Consider the following 8,594-nt stretch of genomic DNA (forward strand, 5'->3'; position numbering starts at 1 on the left):
CTTAACCGACTGAGCCACCCAGGCGCCCCATTGCTGTCCCCATGTTGAAGGCTGTCCTTCCCACGAGGCTCTGTTCTTACGCTACACTGTCCCGCGTCTGCACAGACGGCTGCGTAGTTTATTCCTCTAGCAACTTGCTCAGCTCGCTACACGGGCTGCTGTTTGACACTTGCCCCTGTCGGTGCGTGAGGACCCAGCTTGCTCATCCAGTTCATCCGGCTGGACTGAGCCTCGCGGAGGGGCCGGTGGGTGGATTTCATTTTCACCTTGATCCTCGCTGTGTTAGTTTCCTGTCGCTGCAGAACAGATCCCCACACACGGAGCGGCTTGAAACACCACCCACGTATTCTCTCACGGCCCGTTTGTTATTTATTACCCTGCGGGCTGGGGGTCTGCTCAGGGGGTAGCTGGGTGCACCGCTCAGGGTCCCAGCCACCTCTCTCCGGAGTGACCCTCGAGTGACCACAGCCCTAGACCTCTTACTCGGTGAGGACAGTACCTTTTCTTTACGGTGTGAGTCATTTTGAGTTGAGATGTATTTGTTGTCAAAGGCAGCCGTAACTCACAAAGCTTCTGAAGCTCAGAGAGGTTGGAGACGGTCCCACGTAGCCGGCTGGTGGTGGCCCACATTTGCGCCCCGGCCTAAAGCTGTCGCACGTACCTGCCGAGCAGAGGGCGGAGCGTTGGTTCCGGGGGGATGCCATAACGGCACGCACACACTCGGGAGGTATTCTCTCGCGGTTCTGGGCCCCGAAGCTCAGAATCCAGGTGTGGACAGCGCTGGTTCCTTCGGGGGCCCTGAGGGAGAACCCGTCCCGGGCCTCACCCGTGTCCCCGGCGCTCCTTGGGGAAGCATCACCCCCGTCTCTGCCTCTGTCTGCACCTGCCGTTCTCCCTGCCTGTGTCTAACTGTCCCCTTTCTGTAAGGACACCAGTCGTGCTGGGTTGCTGCCCCCCTGCTGCAGGGTGACCTCAGTTTATTGATTACTCCTGCCACGGCTGTCTCCAAATCAGGTCGTGTCCTGAGGTCCTGGGGTTAGGACTTCAACCTACAATTTTTGAGGGGGCGCAAGTGAACCCATCACGGACAGTTGCTATTGTTATTAACCTCACTGTTTCGTTGAATTTCGTCTCTATCGCACCGACCCCTTATGCAAACTGGAAACTGGGATGTCCTCCTTGGTTCTGTGGCCAGAGCAGGGGGATGAGAGACGGAGGGCAAGGCGCGGCCCCAGCGCTGGTCCTGCTGTTAACTGCGCCTGGGGCCACTTGGCCCGACCCTCACTTCTCTCAACAGGTGTAAGGGGAGCCAGGCCCCGCCTCCTGTCCCCTGGGGCGGCCCTGAGTGTCCTCTCACTGTGAATGGGCTTAGGGACCCCAACCGTGCTGGCCATGGGTCACTCATTCGGGGTTGGAAGCTGCCAGAACCTTGGTCACCGAGAGGGGGAGGCCCACAGGGACAGGGACAGACGTGGGGCGCCAAGGGCTCCAGCCGAAGACGCGTCTCGGGAGGATTCTGTTGCAGGTTGACTTTGGGCACATCTCACGGCTCTGGACGGCTCTGAAATGGCCGCACGACCAAAGACCAGGAGGGCGGGGGACAAAGCCCGTGTTCCCCCCAGGAATAGACTTTCCGAGATTTCTCTGGTGAGAGAGAGGAGTGCCTCGAAACAAAGGTTTCCAGGAGGGAGAAGAGCGGTCCACTTGCTAAGTGGACCAGAAATAATGCACGTAAGTGCTGCTCTATTAACATGCTTGCTGTCGCTGTCTGACCAGGCTTTCTTGGGGGCCTCATCTATAAGTCATGAAACACAAAACACATTTAAATTGCCCCGAGGTTCTAACACAGCCGAGACAGCTTGTCGGAGTCAGAACACGGGTTCCCTAACGTCCGGGAGCTAATAGAGTGAGGGATGCGGGCCGGGGAGAATTAAGTGATCTCTTGCCTGTGCTGAGCCGGCCTGTCCAGCGCTGCCCCGCGCCTTTGCCCTCAACGAGGCCGTGAGATTGGAAAGCATCTCTCCGAGTGTGTGACCTTGGGTATGTCACCTCGTCCCCGGTTCCCAGTGAAGCTTCTCCCCTGGGAGGTGCGGCGGCCAGACAGCATCTTTCGGGGGGTTAGGGGATGATGGTCAGTGAAGTCGACGAGGGCCTGGCGCAGGGATGGCGTCCAGAAACGTCCGGCCCTCCCGGGGACGCTGGAAGCCATGCTCTTGAGAACCGGAGTGCGAGTTCTTCTGGGCGTCCTTTTCTGTTCTCCCCGAAATTTGCTCTCAGTCAGCGTCAACGCTGGGGAAAACGGTGCGCCGTGCTCCAGGGAGGTCAGAGATGCACATCCCCCCCTGCTTTAGCAGGTCCGCTGGGACGCTCCTGCTCCCCGTGGGCAGGGAGGGACACGCACGCTGTTCCTGGAGGCCTGTCTGCGGTGGTCCACGTGGGGACAGCCCGGGGGGGTGGTGCCGTGTCCACACAGTGGGAAAGGATGTAACCCACAACAGGACCCCCTGGCCGTCTGTTGTGATGGGAACCCATGCGTGACAACAGGGGTGAGCCTTGTAAATACGGCGTTGAGTGAAAGCAGCCAGACTCGGGGGGTCGGCGTCCACTTCTGTGACGTTCGGACGACAGGCCAAGGGCTCCGGGTTTGGACGCGCGGTGGGTGCAGAAGCACTCGGTGCAGCCAGCCGCCGTGAGTTCACGGTCCGGATCCTGGTGCCCTCGGGGCGCTATCCTCAGGGAGGGCACAGGGGCCTCTGGGGGCCGGCCCTGTTCTGCCTCTTGATGCTGGCAGTGGCACTTCTGTTCCCCATACTCTTGCGCACGCGGATTCTACCGTGTCTGGATTCAGTTGTGGCCCCTGCCACTTCGTGCGTTGGGAGTCCTGACCCCCAGGGCCTCGGCACGTGACCTCCTTTGGAGACAGGGTCTTTGCCGTGGGGTCGTCCGGGTGGGCCTGATCCTGCACGACTGGTGTGGTGGCAGAAAGGGCAAGTTTGGGCGCAGAGCTGGGCGTGTGCAGGGGGCGCGCCCCGGGAAGGTGACGGTAGAGGTCTCCGGAGGTGCCGGCAAACCCTGTGCCTCGGGGGGAGGGAGGCCTGGGACACGTTCCCCCTCACAACCCGCAGATGCAGGCAACCTGCCGCCACCTTGTTCCGGAACCACCGGCCTCCGGAGCTGCCAGACCGTCGAGTTCTGTTGTTTCCGGCCCTCAGTTGGTGGCACTTTGTCACGGCTGCTCTAGGAAACCAATGAACGTGCAATAGAAAAGGAAAAAGAGAAAAAGAAGCCTTGCATTCAAGTCTTGGGCCACAGCACTTCTGATTTAGGTCATGGTGGACGGGAGGACCCATGCCCCCAACCCAAACCCCTCATTCTCTCTGCCACCTGTTTTGGTTGGCGAAGCCCAGAAGAGATCTCTGTTCCCCACAGAAGGGCCACGGTGAGTTCAGAGAGGAACCCTCAGGGCTGACTCCGGGTTCAGGGCCACCCGGTCTCCCAGAATTCTGCTCTGGGGGGTCAGAAGCTGCTGTCTCTCTCCCTCTCTTGGTGAGACCAGGGGCGTCTGCTTAGCATTAATTGCGTCATGAGTGGGATTAGACATCGTTTCTAACAAGGGCCTTTTATGCCTGGTGGGAGAGAGGCCTTGGGGTCTGGCCGGAAAGAAGTGCATAGGATGTGGTGGTGGCAGACCCCTCCCAGTGCCCTTTATGACCGTTCATGGGTCAGGGCTGGGGCCATCACTAGCTCAGCCCCGCCGTCCCTCGGCCCCCTGGCGGGGGTGGAGACTTGCAGGTTCAGGAGGCAGGGACCCTTGGCCACAACCCCAGATCACCACTTACAGGTGCCCTGTGTTCGTCTCCTGGGACCACAGGCGGGGGCTTGAAGAGCAGACGTTTATTCTCTCACGTTCTGGAGGCTGGGAGTTCAAGACCACGGCGTGGGCAGGTGGGTTCTCCTGAGGCCTCTCTCCTTGGCCTGTAGACGGCCGTCTTCTGCCTGTGTCTTCACGTGGTCGTCCCTCTGTGTCTCTATGTCCTGGTCTCCTCTTATAAGGACACCAGTCAGATTGGATCAGGACGCACCCTATGAATCTCATACTGGATCAGGGCTCACCCAGGTGACCCCTTTTGACTTGGCTACCTCTTTTTTCTTTTTTAAGTTTATTTATTTATTTTCGGGGGCGGGGGGAGAGAGAGGCAGAGAGGGGGACAGAGAGAATCCCAAGCAGACTTTGGGCTGTCGGTGCAGAGCCCGTGCAGGGCCCGAACCCACAAACTGGAGGTTTGGTCAGCTATGGGTCTCTGGCTTTAGAGCCTGGAGGTTTCCCTCCTCTGAGTTCATGACCTGAGCCAAAACTGAGAGTCAGATGCTCAACTGACTGAGCCACCCAGGCACCCCTAACTTAATCGCCTCTTGAAAGACCCTACCTGCAAACACAGTCACATTCTGCGATATTGAGGGTGAGGGCTTGAACATGTGAATTTTGGGGGGGACACAACTCAGCCCATAAACTCTTTAAGTTGTAGTTCATGCAGCCGTAAAAGGACAGTAAGAATGCCATCCGTGTCCTAAGGGGTGTCCCAAGGACCGCGTGCAATCCTTTAACTTCCGAGTGTCCAAGAAAGGGCATCTTCTGAGTGTGCAGACCAGACCCGTTTGCCACTCTCAGACCCCTTCTCTGCCCTTCCCCACCCTGCTCCGGCCCCGGAGGGCTGACCTCTGTGGACCTGCTCCCCCAGGCTGGCCTCAGACTTGCTGCCGGGCTCAGCCAGTGGGAGGCGCCCGCAGGAGACTGGAGGGTGGCCGAGAGAGGCCAGGGTACTTCTCCTTCACTCCTCCCTGCCTGGCCTTGGTTCTGGAAGGGGCTGTGCCCTCCTCTTTGGGTCACAGATCCTGTCCGGGGGCCCCTCCCTCAGCTATGAAGTCCGTTTCCTGCTTTTGACCCTGGAGGACAACACCTTCTGTTGTGTGTTCCTCAGACCCAGCCCAGGCTTGTGCAACAGCCCTTTCCTCGAACCCCATTGTTCCCCTCTGAGTAAGGCTCCCATGCACCTCGTGGATCCTTCCCGAATGCCCGTGATTCTGGAATGACCCTATGCCCAGCTTAGAGAGGAGGTATTTAGGGAACGTTCCCTGAATCGAATTCATGATTTTCAAAGAGCCCAAAGCCCTTGGACTAAAGCATTTTAAAAATGCAAAGTTATATGATTATTGATATATTATTCATCCAGGGAGTCTTGGAATTTCTGTAGGCATAAGCTGCCTGGCTTTCTGGGGCCTGGTTGGTTTTCCGTAATGAAAGCGAATGCCCTTTCGTGTCCCGGCCTGAGGTTTCTTTCCCTGGGTTTTCTGTATCACCACACTGAATGAGGAGGGCGGGGCAGAAGCTGCAGAGGATAAGGAGGCCGAGAAGCCCAGGGGAAGGTGGTGAGTCCAGGTGTGACCCCCCAGGGGGTTGCGGTGGGGGTGAGCGTGGTGACCCCTTGGAGAGGAGAGGCACCAGCTCGTAATTCAAACGGGAAAGGCACAGAACCCCCCGCCAATCCACCTGCAGAGTGGCCCCCAGCGTATGCTTTCCAAAGGGGCAATAGGGCCAGGGCCCCCTCTGTCTCAAGGCCCCACAGTGACCCCCTTTGCCTGGGGAATAAGGTCTGAGGCCTTCAGATCCGTGTCCCGGCTCAGCCCTCCAGCTCACCGCCTCCGTGCTCCTCGCCTGCCCACCGTGCGGCAGACCCCTCCCCGAGTTATTTGTGGCTTGCACCCTCGCCCAGGCTGTGCTCTCCGCCTGGGATGCTGTCGCCTGCAGTCGAAAGCCTCTCAAGATGAAGAAGAATGTCCGGGGTGAAAACGAAGACAAGCTGACTCCTTTGTGAATGACCGGGAGCTTCTGCAGGGAAGGCGCTGGTCCCGGAACAACGGGAGACGCCCGGCTCTTTCTGGCTGTGGGCCCACCGCCCTCTTCCCACTGACCCGGTGGCCCCCACGGTGGTCCTGGGTGGGAATCTCTGGCTTTAGAGTCAAGCAGACGTGGGGTCCAGTCCTGGCCCTGCCCCTTGCTAGCCGTGGGGCTCTGGGCAGTCCCTCAGTCTATTCATCTGGGAAATGGGGTAAGGATGCTTGTCGCACAAGGCTGAAGGAGGTGACTCATGGAAAGAGCTGGCCCGCGGGTGGCCCACAGGACTCACTCCAGAAACGGCCCTGGCTGTGATTTTAGGGCTGGTGTTCAGGGCTGGGGCTCCGCTGGGATACCTGTGTTGAGGCGGGTCTGGGGTGGGACCTGTTGCACAGAGTTGTGATGGTAGGGTTCTTGGACTGGAGGCCGGGCTGCGAGCGAATGACCACCTGGCATGAATTTCCGGCTCCTCGGGCCTCCCCAGATTCGGGGACAGTCTGTCGCCAGAGCCTGTGATGGGGCTGGGCTTGCGGGTGGCGAGCAGGGAGCCCCACGCTGAGTCTGTTCTGTGCTGGATGCCCGGACACGGCGGCGTGACTCGAAGCCTCCGCCCCTGACAGCTTGCCACCCAGTGGCGGAAGCTGATGTGCTCACGGACAGTGACAACATGGAGTGAGGGGGGCCCGTGGGAGGACGGGGATCGCCACCCTCCTGAGGATGTGGGTGGTCAGGGCAGGCTCCTTGGAGGAGGTGACGGTGAACCAGCTTCAACTGAACAGCGGAGTGGGAAGGAGTTGGCAGGGCAGAGGGGCCCGGGAGCGTAGACTGAGTCACCTACAGACTCGGGCAGGTGGTGCGGAGTGCCGGGAGAAGGGCGGCGGGAACCTCGGGCACCTTGGTGGAAGTGGCCCTGGGGGGTGGGGGGGGGGGCCGAGGCTGAGGCCGCGGTGTCACCGCAGGCCCCCGAAGCCATCCCTCCAGGCTGAGCAAAGCCCACACTCAAACTTGAAAGAAGGGAGGTGTCAGCTGGGGACCCATAACGAAGCAACACAGACAGCGGCATGGGGGGGGGGCGGGTGTGGATTAAAGAGCAGAGCTTCAGGCTGGGAAGTCCCAGGTCACCGGGTCACAGCTGCAGGGGCCTAGGAGCGTTCTTCGTCCTGGCTTTGCAGGCAGCCGCCTCCTTGCTGTGACCTCACGCGGCAGAGACAGGAGCATGCTCTCTTAGAAGGGCGCAGATCCCGTCCTGGGGGCCCCCTCTCATGACCTCAGGACCCCATCACTTCCTAAAGGCCCCGCCTCCAAAGACCACCACACTGGCGGGTAGGGCTTCCGCATTTGAACTTGGGGAGACGGAACCCAGTTCCTGACAGAGGGAAAGACCTGACTCCCGGCCCCTTTCTCTCTTCTCAGGGCACCGCGAACCCCACTGTCTCGTGTGTTTGAAATCTGCTGATTTTACCAAACGTGATCAGACGCTGGGGAACGACTCCTGCCCCCGCCCAACCCTCCTCTCCCCCCCCTTCGCCCCCCAACCCCGTCACCCTGCTGGCCTCCAGCCCAGTTAAGGGGAATGTCCACCGCAGAAGGCCCAGTGCTTCAGAGAGGATAAAACACCCTCTAAATGCACATTATTGTTATTTTTATTACAGGCATCAGAGCAAAACCACCAGTTTAAAAGAGCTAATTTAGTTAGGTCAGGCATAAGTGCTACTCGAGTTGAAAACTCATTCTCCTTTGCGGTATTTTCTTTTGGGTATAAATCAAGAGAAGGGCTCTAAAAATATTTTTAGTACGAGTGGCGTTCAATCATCTGGTCAGTCACCTCTCAGCACACTTACCGACGGGGACCTCCGTGTGATTCCCCCGACGGGCCTGCCCACAGGCCCGCCTTCCTCCCTCCACTCAAACCGTATCTGATTTCACCGGTTCCAAAAGGGAGCGGAGAACCCCACGACTGTGCAGCGCGGGGGAGGGGCTCCACTGCAGACCCACGCTGTGTGGACCTGGGGAGAGCTCTCCTGGTTACGTGGGGTGGGGGGGCTCCCGTGGGGTGGGGGGACTCCCCTCTCCACTCGCCTGTGCCTCCCCAGAACGGCCCTCCCTCCCCCCCACCCCACCCCCCAGTGGACACACAACCCAAGTCCTCGTGTGAAAGTTAAATATTCCCGGGAGGCCAAACGCCGTGTACCAGGACTGGCACACGGGCCACTCGGCCGCTGGCCCCGCCTGAGCCCGGGGTGGACGTTCCTAATCCATCAGGCTCGGCACCCGCTAAGCCTGCTCTCCGGCGGGGTCCCAGGCAGACGCCCCCACGACCAGAGTCAGCCCGTGGGTGGGGACCGGCAGCCACCCCCACCTGAACCCCCGGTGGGGAAGAAGACCAGGATGAGGGAGAGGAAGGTGATGGGTGTAACCCATGACGTGTACAAAATTAAATAAACTGTGGCAAAATGCACATCACGTCAAAATTGCCACCTTAACCGGTTTTAAGCTTCCAGTCCGGTAGCATTAAGTACATTTACGTCGTGCAACTGTCACCCCGCTCATCTCCAGATCTCTTTTCGTCTTGCAGAACGGCAGCCCTGTCCCCATGAAACAGCCATCGCCCCGTTCCCCCCGCTCCCCAGCCCAGCCCCCGGCATCGGCCCCTTGACTTTCTGTGTCTGAGTTTGACAACTCTGGACTCCTCGTGTCCCTG

At 59.5% G+C, this 8,594-nt stretch overlaps 1 long non-coding RNA gene across 1 annotated transcript; it reads left to right on the plus strand.

Moving 5' to 3' along the window:
* Positions 1-3,741: 3,741 nt before the first annotated feature.
* Positions 3,742-8,381, plus strand: LOC125917392 (uncharacterized). The gene is made up of 2 exons (XR_007456178.1): positions 3,742-3,945; positions 7,307-8,381. It is a non-coding gene; the product is annotated as an uncharacterized LOC125917392 (long non-coding RNA).
* Positions 8,382-8,594: the final 213 nt, after the last annotated feature.

The sequence above is a fragment of the Panthera uncia genome, unplaced genomic scaffold (assembly GCF_023721935.1).
Source record: "Panthera uncia isolate 11264 unplaced genomic scaffold, Puncia_PCG_1.0 HiC_scaffold_1785, whole genome shotgun sequence".
Taxonomy (NCBI): Eukaryota; Metazoa; Chordata; class Mammalia; order Carnivora; family Felidae; genus Panthera; species Panthera uncia.